Source organism: Gymnogyps californianus, chromosome 2, assembly GCF_018139145.2.
Source record: "Gymnogyps californianus isolate 813 chromosome 2, ASM1813914v2, whole genome shotgun sequence".
Lineage (NCBI taxonomy): Eukaryota > Metazoa > Chordata > Aves > Accipitriformes > Cathartidae > Gymnogyps > Gymnogyps californianus.
The window spans coordinates 92,605,121-92,620,102 of NC_059472.1; the positions used below are offsets into that span (position 1 = coordinate 92,605,121).

General features: G+C 40.7%; 1 protein-coding gene across 1 annotated transcript in view; it reads left to right on the forward strand.

Annotated features, from left to right (window-relative positions):
• Positions 1–1,541: 1,541 nt before the first annotated feature.
• EXOC2 (exocyst complex component 2) overlaps positions 1,542–14,982 on the forward strand; it is a 132,467-nt gene continuing 119,026 nt past the window's right edge. The window contains exon 1 of the mRNA XM_050892365.1: positions 1,542–1,606. The gene's annotated coding sequence lies outside the window, so the exon portion shown is untranslated. The remainder of the gene's footprint in view (positions 1,607–14,982) is intronic.

Consider the following 14,982-nt stretch of genomic DNA (forward strand, 5'->3'; position numbering starts at 1 on the left):
GGGTGTCTCCTCTCAAGTTCAGGCTCCCTCTTCTTAATGATTCACCTCTTTAGGGTATGTGCATTTACAACAGAGGTGAAGATGCAGCCAACTCCGCAACAAAACTTCAGTCTGGCACTGAAGCCAGGCAGCTCCCTTTGCAGACACCCACTAAAGTCAATGGGCTTTTTGGGCACCGGTATCCATTCCCAGAGAGCATCAGGCAGGGCTGGGACCCAGGTATGTAGGGTGCTAGGTGGGGCCTTCTGTATCAACCAAACCCTTCAAAGCAGTGGTTTTATTTGGCACATCCGATGACAGGCTTTTAATGAGAAAATGCAAACAAGCTGTCATGGAGGGAAAACATAATTTTGAAATGGGTGGCAAACAGTTACACTTTTTTTTTAATGTGATGCCAACTTTACTTTTCTTGAAGGACTGAAGAGCTCTCTTTCTGCATTGGATATTAGCAGATATTAATAATATACTATTATTACTAGTGACTACTAGTAACAACTTTGGAGGTAACTAGAGAAAAGATAGGTACTGGATGCTCTGATTTTTCCCCAGAGAGATGCTGTGTAACATTTTACAGAGCCTAGAGGAAGCGAGTCAGAAAAGTGCTGTTTATTCATGTGACGAGATATTACAGCCCACTAATTTAACTTGGGCGGCTTTAACGTCTGGAAAAAAGTGAGGAAAATTACGTTTCTTGGCCAAAATGCTTTTTACGGTGCTTACGTTCTTTGAGGTTTTATGAAAGGTAATTCGTTTTCCCACTCATGTCCTGTTTTAAGTCTGGGTTGGCAAAACTGAGCAACAGATTCTTCCGTGTTTTTTCTCTCATCGCTTTTCCTCTCATTCCCGTTAAGATTTTGTCTGAACTTGGCTTTCGCAAGTGAATTTTGAACAATCCCAGCTAAAAGGGAAAAAGGACATCTCCTGACCCTTTCCAAAAGGAAAGAGAGCCTGCGTTCGGAGGCCTCCCCCAGGTAGGCCGCAGGTTGGGCAAGAAACATTTTTCCTTTTCCACTGGAAGAGAAGGACCGATTCGGATGACTCGGCACTGGCAACACGGCCCACCTGGGCCTTCCTCCACCACCCTTCCTTCTTCCACCCGTGGCGGCAAGCACCCCCAGGCCCTCCCCTCACACCACAGCACGGGGGTCCCCACGCTGCCGCTGCCGCTTGGACGAGTTTCTGCCAGCAGCGACCTTGATACAGCGCCCGGGGGCGGCGTTATTGTCACTCATTGTTATTGTTGTTGTCGCTGTCACCGTTGATATTACGATTTTATCTTCCCCTTTCTCCTCTTCCACGAGGGGACCAACTCCCCGCGCTCCCCACACCGTGACCGCCACCCGCTCACGTGTGAGAGACAGGGAGGGTGGGAGGGGGAGAGAGAGAGGGCGCGCGCGCAGGGCGGTGCCTTTAAGGGGGCGGGGCTCGGGGGCGCGGCGGCAGTCGGGAGCGGCTTTCTCTCCCCCCCCCCCCACTCGATCGCTCCGCGCTCCATCGATTTTCTCGGGTAGCGGCTGGCGGTGCCTGTGCCCGCCGGACGCGGAGGCGCTGCTGGGAGCGGAGCTGCCCCAGGTGCCGGATACGAACTCGGCGGCGGCGGCGGCCGGTGAGTGACAGTCTCTGGCCTCCCGCCCCGCTCTTCCTCCGCCGGGCGCTGCGGAGCCGGCTCTCAGCGGGGCAGCTCCGGCTCCTTCCCCCCTCCCCGGGGCGGGGGCCGTCCCCCTCCCTTCGGCCTCCCCCCCCCCTTCTTCCTCCCCCGCTCCCCGTAGGGGTCGAGTCTCTCGCCCGCCGGGCGGGGTCCAGCCCCGGGCCCCGCCCCTGCCCCGGGGGGCGGGAGGGGGAGGGGAGGGGGGACGCAACTGTCGTAAACAGCCGTTGGGGCGCGGGGGGAGCGTCGCTGGTGTCCTGCTGTCTCGCGCTTCGCCGCCCCTCCTCAGCCTCCCTGGAGGGACCTGCTGGCCCCGCCCCGCCGCGGGGGTGCGCCGGTACCGGCCTGCTGCCGCCGCCGGGACGGGTCGCCTCCCGCTCGTCTCCCCGAGGCCGGGGGCGGAGGAAGAACGGTGGCTGGGCGCCGGGCCTCGCCGAGCCGCCTGGCGAGGGAAGGAGGTGGTGACTTCCCGGCTGCAGCAGCTCGTTTTCCCTCCTTCCCCAGCCCCCTGACAGGAGACGGGGCACCGCCGTCAGGGCAGGGGGGGTTCCCCGTCACCTGTGAACCCCCTGGGAGGGGCACACGCTGTCACGCTGGCGGGTGGGTGTTTGCTGGGTGACGGTGGCTGTGAGGGGTTGCCCTCGGCTCGGGAACGCGATGTCCCGGCCGTGGGTGTGCTTGTGAGGGAGCCCTTTCCAGCGCTGGTGGGGCTGGCCCTGCGAGCCAGCGGGCAGGGCAGCAATTCAGTGGCTTTTGCCTTTGTTTCTCATCGCTGACAGCGGTCTGTCGAGAGCTCCTGGGCCCGCTTAGTTATACGATGAAACGAGGCTGGTCTAGAACTGTGTTAAATCGTTCAGCTCAATGAAGTGTTTGTGTGTGGGTGTGCTGGGTGGGGGAGCAGAGGAAATAAGTAGGGGAGAGGCGAGGTCTGACCTCTGAAGAGCTGGTTACTTGCAGGTCTGATTTTTTTTTTTTTTTTTAAACTTTGCCTTCAGTGGTATCATAAAGTTTCAGACATAACTCCCCAAAATGAGTGTGTATTTAGGCAAGTACAATAAGAAACTACTGTAGTGAGGAATGTGGAACAAATCAAAATAACATATACTGGTTGAGAGATGATTGCTTTCATCGGTACCTAACTGGAAGTGTTACACTTCCTCTGTGACTTAATTTTTTTTTTACTTCGTACCCAGTTCTACAGTTCTTCCTCACTTGGACTGCCTTGCAGTCCAGAAGGGTCTATGAGCTGGGTGACTAAAAATCTTTCCTCCTTGCCTCTTCTGTGTCTTAATTAGGAACCTGAAGAGGATCTCCTATCGAGGGGAGTAGATGTCCGAAATTGGGGGTGATCCCGTTTCCAAAAGGGAGTTTCCCATTCTGTCCAGTTTTACTGGTTTTCAAAATAGCATGAATGTTCCTTCTACACTGTCAGCTTTTCTTCCCCCCCCCCCCCCCCGCTTTCTCTATTTCCTGCAGTTTGCTTGCTCATTGTGGATTAACAGCTTGTAGCCATACACTCGAAAGCTCTCAGTTGAAAGCCAGTGAAATATTAAGCCATTTTAGCTCTGACAGAACATCAGATTAAATCTAAACTACAAATATTCGTTCTTTAAAGTTTAGTTTAAAATCGTAATCTTCAACTTTCCAGGCTTTCTGATAATTCTTAAAATAAGTAAACAGTCTCTTTTCTCCTTTAATGATTTGTGTGCACTTCATTACTGTAAACTTCGTTTTGCTTTTGATAAAATTGTCAAAACGGTTGAAGGACTTCTATTTGTTTGGGGTTTTTTTAATGTAAATTGCAAATAAACAAACTTGTGGCTTAGGAAAACAGGTCTGTGTTCTTGCTTTACTTTTTGCTCACCTGAGGAAGAAAAGCTCTATAATACTTGGTTCCCTATTTCTATAGTATCTATCACAGCTTGCACTGACCCAGCAAGCAGCAGCAAAAGGCATGTCCTGCTGCTGATTTCTTTCCCATGGATAGCTTAGTTTACAGTTTTTGTGATTTATGCCCACCCTTGGACAACAGTGTTTTTACTTAGATGGGATTTCTGTTGTCTTAAACATCATTTGAAACAGGATGCAATTAGTTTCATTATACTGGTATGACTTTTCTCAGTGAAAATACCATTAATTTACATTGTAATGGTAAGGGTTTTTTCTGTATGGAAAACATAACTTTTTTTAGTATGTGTCAGAGGTGAAACTATTTAATTAAAAGCATGTTACCAATCAAACTTGTGTTGTGTTTTTTAAACAAAATGTAAAGTTGTCTTGTATTTTCATGGCCTTCGTTCAATAAGTTACAATATTTTTACAGACTTGATAGGGTTTTTTTAATGCTGTAATTCCTTTTTTAGATATTAGTGCTGAATAGCAGTCTGAGTTAACGGACATTCCAAATGAATTCTAAAAACCCCTTAAAGTTCTAAGTCATGAACTTAAAAAAAAAATTTTAAAAAATAAGCCTTTAAAGTAAAATATTTAACACCTTGCCCTTTGAGCAGTGGATACTGTTGTGTGGAGAAACTGTTTCATCTTCAGTACAAAAGGTACTGTTCACTAAGTATTTTTGAATCTGTAGTGTTCAGATTTTGAGTTGTAGGATTTCTTGTGAATATAAGCAGAGTTTTTTTGCTAGCTGTTGAGAGTATTTGAGGCAAAAATGAACAATAGAGATGTTAAAATATGTAATCCACCAATTGTTTTCCTGAGGTCCTATTAAAAAGAAACTGTATCCACTGATACAGTCCATTCTTTATTATGCTACTCCTCAAAGTAAAGCTGAACTAAAGCAAAATAAGTGGGTTGACTAGAAAGGCAGAGGGCACTGACCTCTTTTAGTGATGAAAACTTTTAGATATGTTATGTTAAACCATACTTAATCATTTTCTTTCAATGTACTGATATGTTTAGCTGTAAATCCAGTAAGCCTTAACCACTGTATTTGAAACTAAACATCAGTTTTGAGTTAATTCTGTTTATTCTGTGCTTTTCTGCTTTTCTACTTCACTTAAAAAAAAATCTCAATAGGATGGTGACAGAAGACTGAACATAAAAGATGTTCTTAAAAACATGGATTCTGACAGCTATTGAAAGTATCCATGAAATAATCTACAGTTATGGTTTTGTACTCCAGGACAAAACAGCCTGTGAAGCACAGACAGACACTACCTGCCTGTATTTTGAATGGCTGTACATCACTACTTAGTTATGCAAACAGACACAGAAAATCTTCCACAGGAGAAATCAGCAGTAGTTCATTTTACAATGAAGGACTGGAAAATAATACTCAGAAGACTGTACATGTTATAGTGAATTTATTTTCTATGTGAGTTTTTCAATAAGAGTGGCGTCTGCTGCTGTACTTAAAAGTATGCTGAAGGTTCAAAATCTGAAAACAGCTAAATGAATATCTTTTAGCAGAAGTCAGGCATTAGCTCTTCAGCTTAACTTTGACCTTCTGTCTTGGACCACCTACGTTCTGTAAAGTTGTACTTTGCAACATTGTCTTTCAAATTACTTTTCCCAGGGGAGAAATACCGTGCTTGGTAATGGGGGAAATCTTGTTTGTAAAGGTGCTTGTAGGATGAGGGATGATTAGACAGCACATGCATAGCGCAGTCACGTCAGCTTGATGTTTCATCTTTTGCACTGAACATGAAAGCAAAGGTCTGTGTTTACAGCTTGCAAAGTATCAATTTAAAAATTAAGCTGATTAAAATTTTTGTACCTTCAATTGAAAATTGTTTTCTAGAATTCCTGTCAGTGTTCCAGTTCAGAAGCAATTGGATTGTTCTCCCAATGTCAAAAGTTAGAGGAGGAGGGAAGGGCAGGAGGGAGAACTCATTTTTGTGATCTCTGGGGTAAAAAAACCAAAAGGAACCTGAAGCATTTTTCCTAGAAACTGAGTAATGAGAGAAATGCCTGAAAATAAGGATTAATTGTGTGATTGGTATGTTACGCACTTTGCATAGGGAAAGGTAAGCTAAGTGTTTAATACTTTAAACAACACTCGGTCAAACACTTCCCCTCCCTCCTGTGGAGAAATTGTTTGTAATTGTACTTTTTATATTATTTTGGAGGTATTTAGTGCTTTTTCTTGAAAAGGAAATTGGTCGGTGTAGGCTTTTTTTGACAACAGAAGTTGTTAATTAATCTGCAGATGGTATGCTCAGCATTTTCAGTAGAAAGTACTGTGATTGCACTCAGTGATGGGTGTGAAAGCCTGTGTTTCCTTTCTAATTTTGTTTGGTTTGTTTTTAAGGAAAACAAAATTTCTGAGACACCAAGCCCTTAATGGGTCTGGTTTTCTCTTGACCTTAAGGGAACTACAGATTCCCAGATTTTCAGTTTAATTCTCAAAGGCAGACCTTAGGCTACATTGTGCAGAAGCCAGTGGGGACTCTGGCAGTGTAAAAGTGTCTGTGGATCATAGTACAATACAAATCAGTAATTTTTAGGTATATTTAGAATTGTATTTTTTCTTTCACTTCGTGGATAACCCGAAAGCAATGTACCCTGTATTTGGAAGTTCATCAAAAAGCCTGTAGTAGTTAAAGATTTAGGGCTATGCCTAGCAAAAGTTCCTTTTTAAATGCCCACTTCTGTATTGAGGACAAACTAAACTGATTTTTTTTGAGATAATCCTAAAATGTCTCAATTAAAAAAGCAATGACTTTAAATTTTCTATTTAAGAATTCTGTGAGTCTTATGACACTTCAGATCTCACTGTGGTTTTAACGTGTGTACCTTCTTGCTGGAAAACCGAATGTTAGATTTTTGGCAAAAAGTTAAGGAGCTATGTATATAGCTGATGGATTTTTCTCATGTTTCCTTTTCATCAGCATAGAAGGCAGAGGAGCTTCTGTTTCTCACAAGACAACTTCACTACTCTGAAGGCATAATAGTTCCATACAGGAGATGGGATTTTAGGTGGATGAGTGGCAATGAAGACTGAGAGTATGTAAGGCAGAGGCAGGCTGAAATATGTCAGAAAAATACCTGTGCACGCAGGCTCTCAGACAATGAAATACTTGCGTGTGTGTTTGACCATGTGGATAGAGAAGATGTTATAGCATATGGCTTGAGTGCTTCCCTGAGCAGAGGCCAGAAAGAGGTGTTTGGGAGAGAACATGAAAAATACAGGAATATCAGTAACACAAGTGCATGTTTCATCTTTTAAATATTTTTGAAACAAAAGGAGCTGCCAAAAAAGTCACACAGCAAATGGTAAATTTAGTGTTGCAGTCCTACCTACAAGCACCCAAGTTAAAACTTCAACCATGTGAACTGTGTAATTACAGTGGTTATATAGTGTTTTTATAAAGAATATTGTGTGTAGTTACAAGGCTTAGAAAAAATCTGTGGTGCCTTGTTTCTTTTCTCTAGAAAAAAAAATGCCATCCCATTGGGATTTATTTAGTTTATTTTTCTGAACTTCTGGATCTTTCTGAATGCATTTGCATAAACATATTTGAAAGTTTTTGATGCTTGAAGTATTGTTTTCAATTTTCTGCCTATGAATAACATAAGATAGAGGGATGATGAGGGTATGAAGATGCTTTACCATTTTCCTAATAACTAAAATAATGCACAGAAAATTATGAATAAGTGTAGAACAAAAGAGGGATGAATGGTTTAACTGGAGGGGACAGTAAGGACAATGATGTCTGGATAAAGCAAACTTTGCTGGATGTTGGAGGTAGAAGCAGATGTAGGGAAGCATGTGCTTTGTGAGAATTTAGAAATTAATGGGAGATTTATGGCCATCTGTGATATGGTTTTGTGTAAAGCTGAGTTGACTTTTTCCTATATATATATATATGTTTATATATAGATGTGTAAGGCTTTTCTTCACAATGTTGCTAGATTATAGTGATGTGTCACGTAATAAATACAGAAGCTTTTAACCAAGTTAGATGACTTAATTTCTGGAGAGTTGTAATGCAATTTATAATGAAAACAGTGGAAATTTTGGAGAGAAACATTAAGACTTTCTTAAATTACATTGTCTTCTACACTATCGCCCTTTTCTAGCCAGTTCAGTATGACCAGAACAGATGTTCAGAAAACTTAAATTTGTTTGACTTGAGTCTTGGTAACAAATAGGTGCTGTAACATTGAATATACTAGCAAAAGTGTTCATTCAAGAACTGGTATAAACCAGCATGTAGACCTAATTAATAAATTGGGGGAATAATTTATTTTCAGTGTGAAGTTATGGAACTTTAAAGCTAACTTTTTTGAAAATGTATTTGATAAGGTGAAATATTTTAGGAATTTTTTTCTTAAGGTTTTCACCAACAAAAATGTCCTAATCCAAGTTTATAGGGCTAATACTGACTTTTGGATTATTGCAGTATCAACGGTTTTGTTTAATAGTGGCACTTGGAGATTGTAATTGTCACTTAGGTAAATAGATTTTGAGCTGAGGTGAAAATGTCACTATGGGGTTCTGGGCTGTTCAGACTGTGTATGGGGATTAAATTAAATTTGTGTGCTGGTGAGTTTGATAGAGGAGGTATGTGTGTTTGTGGTAGCAGAGTGGAGGGAAGGGAATCTTTTTTTTAATGTAGACTGACTAAAATAGATTTTAAAATTCTTCAAACGTTTTATTCAGCTTTTTCTGTTTGAACAGGTGATATAATTGGCAGATGAAATGATCTTCTGAACTAAAAGAAACAAAGACTTCCCCCCCCCCCACACCTCCCATTTTAAAAGTCTCTGTTCATCTCTATTATAGATTTATGTTCTTTTTAATCTATTTTTAGAGGTTTGCTATTTTTACTTCTTGCTGATAGGTCACAAACTCAGTGTTATGTAGGCTCATTAATTTCCTTCAAGTTGTTTATGGTGTGTAAGATACTAATGAACAAAACTTCATTTTACAACGGAATGTTTGTGGAAAAATTCAGCATTTTGATGTTATAATGGCATTTGTGCGGTTAGTTGTTCTTTGTGGGGAATCTCTTCCCTCCCCAAATAAATAACGTGTCAAAATTCCTGATGTAAAAATGCATCAATATATGGGTATGCTGTACATCATAACTGATAAGATGCTGTCATTTAATATGTACAAGGAAATGGATTTATACTAGTCTAGATTTTTTTGACATGTGATAGATAGAAGGTTAATTGATGTTAAATGGATGCTTTGTTAGCCCTTCATCAGCTACTAAACTAGTACAGGAGGAGTGCAAATCATTACTACAAAAGGCCAAGACCAGTATGTTTTCTTAGTGAGGTTTATAGGTCTTTTTTTATCCCTCCCTTCTTTCCCTCCTTCCCAACCACACAAAACATAACCAGCTGTAATGATAGGAGGAGAGAGCAAGCAGCTTTTCTAAACACACACACACTCGCACTCCTGCCCCCCTTTTTCCTCCTCATACCTCAGCAGAGTGACAGCTTCTCGATGTTGCGTGCGAGTGAGTTCAGCTGGTGCTGTGTGGTCTGGGTGTGTGGTCTCCAGCTCAACCGAGAGGCTGCTAACAGGGTGGATGAGAGAGAGCAACACTGTTTACTTTAATTTATTTCGGATGCCGGAACTGTGCCCGGAGTTTCTCCTGAGCTGGGTTCCACAGTTAGCGGTGTCAATCCCTTGCAGCTGCAGCCCAGGCTGCAACGGGCACTGAACTCCTCTGCCGAGGGCTCTCGCAGCATCTGCCTTGGGTCCAGCCTTTTAATCCCTTGGGACTCAGAAATGTTAATGGCATCGCTGAGTGCTGTGATTATTTTGCTTTCACTCTGTCAAGATATATAGCCACGAAGATGTACCTTGCTGGGTTAAGGAAAGCAGGACCCCTGAGATACTGAAGAAATATGCGAGTATGACTATTGTGAAAGCAAAACTGCTGCACTTATTCCTTGGCTACCCTGTGACTAAAATCTCTAGTATGCCCTTCATGACTGATTGGAATGTTCAGGAGCCCTTTTAAAAAAGAGAAGGGTATCATATTATGTCATTTAATACTCCAAATCTTTTCTTTTTTGTCATTTGCCCTCTCCATTGCAAAACTTGCACATCTTCCCAAATTGAAACTGATTTTGGCATGTTGTCCTGTAGGTTAACATGTTTGTCAGTGTTAATATTGGCTTGAATCAACATGCCGGATATGACAGGGCAAGACAAATGGGGCTTTGTTTCTTCTGTGTGACGGTGAAATTACCCCCTTTTTTATGTTTGTTCATCTTTTCATTATAAGTAGCTTAGTGGTGTTTTGAAGAGTTTTTGCCCCCTAAATGTAAGATTCGTGAGCACTTCTTGTTTAAATTGACAAGTCTTCTTTTATTATTTAAATAAACATGCATAGATTCTTAATATCACTTGGAATTTCAGCATTGTTTAGCTTATTCACTTCCCAGTCTTTTCTGGCAGGCTTGCAGGAATGGACTTTGTATTATTAATGCGGTGTTGAAGGCTGTGGAAATTCTAGGGCACTGAAGATCTCCAGAGGGGTTAATAAATGTCAGTTATTTTCACAGTGCTGCTTTTTGGATGCTTTTAAATCTTGGTTTATGTAGATTGTCTGTCTGAATTTATATTGTTAGGAAGATAAAGCACAGAAAAGATTGCGATAGTGTTTTTCATCATTTTGTAATGGTTTTGAGTACAAACACGTAGGAAGCTTTTTGTTTTGTCGTCCTTCTTGGGGTCATTTGCTGTGTCCCTTCACTGACTCTGTCGTAGTGTGGTGTACTCAGGGGACTCTTTGGGTTTTCTAGTGAAAACAAATTATTAGATTTATTTAGTAGAAGCACAAGTTTGTGTAGTTTAAGGTGAAAAGGCCATCACCTAGGTTCTGGAATCTGAGTATTTATTGCTTGTTTAAAAAAGGGTGTTTCATAAATCTGTTCATTTGGAAAGCATTTAATGCTGTGATGTTAGTGTGATAAGTGTAGCTCACCTACTGGTTTCGGGTTGGTTGGTTTTTTAAAAAGTAAACAACAGTATCATCTGAGGCATACTGTGATTTGAACATGGATGATGCTTTGGTTGTTCCTGCTGTTCTTGCCTCAAAATTTTTAAAATCGTATTCTGTCACATATATATGAGTGAGAACAAATGATTATTTGATACCTGAAGACTTTCATGTTTGCTTGTAGCTTAGACTTTCTCAGCACTGACAAATAGGCTTTTTCTTTCCTCCCTTCCTGACAGCTTAGATTCCCTTTGCTAGATGACCATGGCACTTGCGTTGACCTTGAGTCTGTCTTCCTCCGAGAGTCTTTTAAGTTCAGTGTCTGTGACAAAGTGCCGCTGAAAACTTTAACTTAACTGAATTTTCAGTTGCTGGAACCAACTTGCTATCTTGTTTTAGAACTCAGAAACTCCTTTTTAAAACATTTCAACTGCTAATTTTTCCACTGGTGAAGTTTGTAAGGTGGCACCTGATTGTAACTTGTCTTCTGAAGTTCCATGCTTTCATGATGTTTGTAGTTTTCCTTTGGGATTTGAACTTACCAGCCAATTTAATATCCTTAAATCCTGAGCTTCTGTTGTTCACTTATTTCATATTCTGGTACTTCTTCCAGAGTGGTAAGCAGTACTCTGCTTTACAAAACAGATAGGGTAGCTATTGGCATTTTACTTTGTGTTTCTTCTCTGCTCGCCATTGATAGTTGAGTGGGGAAACCTATTTAAGAACTCTCCTTTTAAGCCAACTGAAGGTTTACAGCAGTCAAAAAAGACTTATATTTTCCCTTATGTTGGGCTATATTTAATTTCTTCATTATTTGTTTTTAATGTGGCTTTTCTTAGGATAAAGAGTGAAGATATCCCCTCTTTAGCAAGCTTGTAATGCTCAGAATTGTCTGGATTTTTTTTTTTTTTTGAACCAAACCTTTGTGAGAGGACAGTTTATTTGAGAAGCTCGTGTAAAGACAAAGATGATGTTTATGAAAGGCATTTTTCAAGATGGCTTAGTAGTAGGTGGTCTTTGCAGAGGCTTTGTAACTCCTTGCACTTTCATAACAAGAATTATGACAGAATAATAGAATAAAATGGGCAAGATCATGGGAGCAGTCAGACAGATGTCATCCATGTTAAACTGTTGGGGAGATATTGTGAGGAAAAGAAGTTTAAAAATAGGGTGGGGTGGAGTAAAGAGGGAAAGAGACCTCTGTTAGTGTAGAAGAAGATTGTCCATTGCAAAAAAAAATAGTCTTGTTAACACTTCTTCAGTGAGCCTGGCTCCTCAGAGGAAATATCTTTAGATATTTCAGATAGACAGATAGAAAACTGTCTTTATGCAATCTCCCCTAGTCTGTATAAGGAGCAGTCTTTCAGTAAGAGGGCTGCTTTTTTTTATTATTATTATTATTTTATACATAATACATATTTGTAAAGAATAGAATTTCTGTTTAGGGCAATGTATAGAATTGGAACAAAAGCTCTTAATTAGATTGTTGTATCTTTTCATGAAATGAAAAAGTAACTTTTTTTTTCAGCTTTGCCTTAAATATTTTAAAAAAAATTAGAAACTTGCTTTTGGGCCACTAGTATACTGGCTAGGCTTCCCAATAAGCAGTTCAGTCATTTTTAACTATTGACATGTTTGTCATAAGAAGGAGGGGAAATATTATAAATGAATTGAAGGCTCCCAAGCATTTGTTTGATACTTGTAGTAAGGACAGATTCCATAGAGTTCCTTCACTTACTCTTTGAAATAAACGAAACCAATTGCTGTTTAAAGATAATAATGATAGAGCGTCCCAGTGCTGTAGTGCTTTTGTAATGTGTTGAGATTTACTGTGGTATTCTCATTCCAGTGAGGTATTTTAAAGCTATTCTGCAGTAAGTATGGAAATACTTTGGAAGAAATATTAGACCTCAGGAGGCTCAGCATTTTTATTACATTTATTTAGCTCATCATGAAGGGGGATCTAGTGCCAATTTCTGAAATCCAGAAAAATAAGTTGTAATATTACTTTTGAGTTTTGGTATTGATTCAAGCCAATTACCTGTGTGGCTAAGTATTTTGAAAGAAACAATGGCTGCAATGCAAGGGAACCGTAACATTTTTCGGGGGGGAGAAAATCAACCAAATAATACTGATGTAGCTTCTGTTATTCTTGTTTTCCTCAAGATTTCTTCCTCTCCATGCTACCACTGAGTTCCTGAAGATGGCTTTTTTTACATCTGTGTTACTGATTAACGTTCTATATAAAACTTTATAAAAAATTGCTCAAAAGAGGTGTTTTATGTTGTCTTACTGGTATCTAGACACATGCTGCTTCCTGCAGAAGGTGATTAGGTGTGTATGTGGGGACGTAACCCCACTGTTTCTCTACAGCTGTTGTATGTCTTCAAGCTCTGCTGAGGATCTGAGAGAAAAGCTGCAAAGACTACGTAGATAAGATCATGAGGAATAGATGCAGTTTGTCCTCCTCGCTCTAGGTAAACTTAGGCACCTGATTCTTCTCTAACATCTTTGCACAGGACTCCAGAGGAAACTTCAGATTTTGAAAGGTCTGAACTTCTGTGCATATGCATCTTGTAATTGTGTAGGAATAAACAAGACTTTGCCTGCAATTTCGGGTTCTGATTGCTCCAGGTAGTATTAGGTTTAGCAATGGGAACTAGGAAGCTTATTTCTATTGTGCTGCCCATTGTTTTGTCAGGCGATGCTGTGGTAATGTAGCTTTGAATTCAGCACAGATGAGAGGAGAGCTGGGCAAGCCTTGTGACTCCAGGACTAGGGATCTTGACAGAAGACTGGGTCTATCATTTTCACCTGTGGCAAGGAAGTGGATCAATAGTAGTGCAGGTGGGCTAGCTGGACAAGAAGGCTCGGGGTAAGGAAGAGGAATTACCAAGGTGTCCGGAATTGAAAGGAGAATTGGGATATTAGCACCCCTCTCCCTCCCTGCTTGAACTTACGGATAAGAAGTCAGAGGGAGAATCAGGAGGATAGGGGCAGGAAATAGTTTGGCTACAAGACTAGGACCTGGCCTTAGTTTTGAAGCGAGGCAGAGACTGTCTGTCTCTGTGTGAGGGGGGGGAAAAACAGTGCTGGGAAAGAACTAGGAGTAGGGCATGAGGGAGCAGGAGGGAGGGGACTCTGCCTGCCAGAACACAACCTTCTCTTCCGTAGCTGGAGATGACTGTCAGCTGATTTCTTTGTAATCTGCTGATCCAGTCCTCCTCTCCTTCAGTGCTGTTCTGCCCACAAAGTTGTAGACAGCATCTGTTGACAACTCACTTCTCTAGCCTCGTGTTGGGTTCATGTAAAAGGTTCCAGTATTTTACATACAGACTTACAAGACCATCCATATGATACTATATAACTTAATTCCTTTTTCATCAGTTTTTTGTTTGCAAAAAACTGGGAAATTAATGTTTTATTAAAAACATAATGTAATTTTCAATATTAGGAAGTCAACCAGTCAAGAAATATTATGAGGTTTGCCAGTTAAAAACACAAAACCGAAACAAACCACCTTAGTTCCAGACATATGTTGTGTGTGTTATCATGGGCTCTTACCAGACTTCCTTCATGGACTGGACATGGCTCACATACTGCAACTTATTATGTTCTTGCTTGTTCAGCAGGAATCTGCATCTCTTATTAATTGCACACTCTTCAAAGGTAGTCTCAAAAGCCTCAAAAGGACCTATGTACCTATGGGCAGGCTCTATGTTTAGTAACTGTTGTAAATGTGGAGCAGTTGGTGGGAGCTAATGTGCTTGACGTTATACTCATCTGCTTCTTATAGCTGCAGAGCTGCACAAAGGAAACTGCTAACAAGCCATAGGAATTTGTGATCAGTTGCATAGTAAACTAAATGTAGGCTGCATAACATGCATACCATATTGGTGTTTGTATTACAGAGCTAATTAAACTGGTTTGAGTACACTCCTAATTTTAGGTGCAAAGTAATACTCTTCTGGAAATGTTTCTCCGATAACTTTATGTATGTTTTTGTTGATCTCTTAGAATATTATTTGTTTTGTTGATGCTCTCTGCTAGTGTAGTGTCTGTAAGTAATGTTTTAATTTTCTCAGTTTATGTAAATGTTGATGCTTTATACAAATAAGTGCTGGGGGCTTCTTCCCATGAGACTCTCTGTGCCAGTAAGTTTAATTTTGAAGGGGAAGTTATCTGAATATGTCATCATAGTCTATTACTTAGCTTAGCAATTCTAAACTTTCTAAGGAATACAATAACTTTCTAATAGAGTATTGAATATGTCATTTGAATTCTGACATAGTGATTTGGAGTGTGTGTATATAGTTTCATTAAGCATTTTGAGGGTTTAATATTTTTCTGAATATACTTTTTCTTTATAGTTCAGAACTAGAGCTGTACTTAATTTAAAGAATGGAA